We start from the raw sequence: 2414 nt of genomic DNA on the forward strand, positions 1-2414 counted from the left end.
TGAGGACACTGAGTCTCAGAGAGACGAAGGGGGAGGCTTAGCCCAAATCACCGAGAGCCAAAATCCCTCATTTCTTCAATTCCCCTTCATTGTACACAGGGGATCCGTGGTCGAGAATGGGCACAGTCCTACTGTGTGTCACTAAATACGATGCGAACGGTTTCTATCTTCCAGAGAAAACAGGGGTTACAACAAATAATATTAGTATCTACTTCTCTTTTAAAATAAAACATTGATCATTTTTACTGTAAAAGTAATATCTGCCATTGATAGAAATTTGAAAAATAAAGAAAACTTAACAAACAAGAAAAAGAAATAACCCCCGATCCACCCCCCCCCCCAAAAAACCCACCTTCAACATTTGGTGTATGGTTCTTATCAGTCTTTCTTCCTTAAACTTTTATTCTTTCTTCTCTCATTTCCTTTCAAAACTTCGTGATCATCCTGTACCCTGGCGGCACACCCATTTCCTCACGTTATTAAAGGCTCTTTGAAATCATCATTCTTAATAGCTGCAAAGTATTTTATGGAGTGGATATAATCATCTATGCCATGGTCTTTCCCTTTTGGAAGATGTTTGCACTTATAAATTACAAGCATCCTTTCACAAAATACTTCCGTATTTTGGAAGGCTTCCTTGGGAAATCAATTGATGATTAATTGACACCTCACTTTCTTCTCGGGGATATTAGGGGGCTGTTATGTAAAATTCTCAGAATCGCAATGCAGCTCAGAGGCTATGACTCTTCTGAAATTATATCACCTCATGGTTTTGGACGGGACACTTTTGCTGCAGCTGAGGATGAGAATTTCTGTGTTTCATTGTCACCGAGACACCCCTGGCCTGCCCCCTGCTCTCTCATGTTCAGGATTCTCAACCACAGCTGAGACTAGAGTGGGTAACCTTGCCTGTGAAATGACCTGCCGCTAGTGTAGTAGACAGTGTAGTGTAGTAGACAGTGTCCAACAAATTACTGGACGTCCATATTTAAGATAAACAAAGACTAATTGGGACATACTTAAACTAAAAAAGTATTTGTCATTGCTATGGTGTGAATGTGTGTCCCCTCCAAAATTCATGTTGAAGTTTTATCCCCATTGTGATGGTATTAAGAGGTGGTTAGGTCATGGCAGCCCCTCCTGGGTAGACAGGACTAAGACATTTATAAAAGAGATTTCACACAGAACTTGGCCCTCTTGCTCTTCTGTTTTACTGCCATGGGAGGGCCCAGAGTTCTTCCCCTTCTGGAACATTCAGGGACAAGACATCCTCTTGGAAGCAGAGGAAGCACCAGCCGGTGCCTTGATCTTACACTTCCAAGCCTTTGGAACTATGAGAAATAAATTTCTGTCATTTATAAATTACCCCAGTCCATGGGATATTGTTATAGCAGCACAAATGGAAAAAGACAGTCGTTTATCTGAATTTCACATTTAACCTGGAGTCCCGTGCTTGTACTTCCTAAATCTGGCAACCTGATCAACTCTGCCTCTTGCTACCTGTTAGACTTGGGTAATTTTCTCACATAGCTCAGCCCTCTCTGGAAAATGAAGGTCATGCTCATCTCACAGAGAGACGCATAAAAGCACCCACCACACAGTTTTCCCGCCTTCTTTTGTTCTTCCTGGAGTTTCAGTCTCCTCTTTTCTCTTACTTTCCCCTATCCCCAGCTCTGGGGTCCACTTCACTGCATCCCCACTCCCTGCAAGTAGGTCCTCAAGGCACCACCCACCCACCTATCCCTGCACTTTGTGAGTCTCGGGTTCCGGAAGTAACTCACAGCAAAGGCTGGAATCTCACACCAGTTCAGCATGACAGTGGGTGCTGAAGAGACGTGTTATGAGGGTCCATATAGGAAAGAAGGCTAACCCGGACTACAGAATCAGGGGATGCCTCTGAAAAAAAGAATTATCTGACTTGAGAAGTGAAAGATGAAGGGGAGTGGGCTGATGAAGGGAGAGGGACCTGGCACTTAATCTTCAAGACAAAGAAAATAGCATAGAGGACTGACAATTAAGTTTGAGAACTTGTCACTGTGTGCTTATATTGACAACAGCACTGTACAGACATCTCAGGTTTCATCACCTTGGTGTGTCAGTGTCTCGCATTGTGTTTGTGTCAACATGTGGCGGTGTCTTGCTGAGTGGCGTTCATTATTAGTGCACATTTTTATATGACATCATGAGAATGTCAGAGCTTAACTTAGAGCAATGAATAAACATTCCCTAAATTTCTCATTAAATGTGACAAGAATGGAAGTGAAATCAGGAGCAGGTTAGTAAGACCTGATGGGGATAATGCCATGAAGAAAACAGCAGTGTACAAGTGGATTAAATGTTTTTCTGAGCAGAGAGAAAGTGTCACTGATGAAGAGAGGTCAGGGTGGTTGGTAGTGAGCAGAACTGACAAAACA

This window comes from Otolemur garnettii, unplaced genomic scaffold, assembly GCF_000181295.1.
Source record: "Otolemur garnettii isolate 467f Iridium unplaced genomic scaffold, OtoGar3 scaffold00130, whole genome shotgun sequence".
NCBI lineage: Eukaryota > Metazoa > Chordata > Mammalia > Primates > Galagidae > Otolemur > Otolemur garnettii.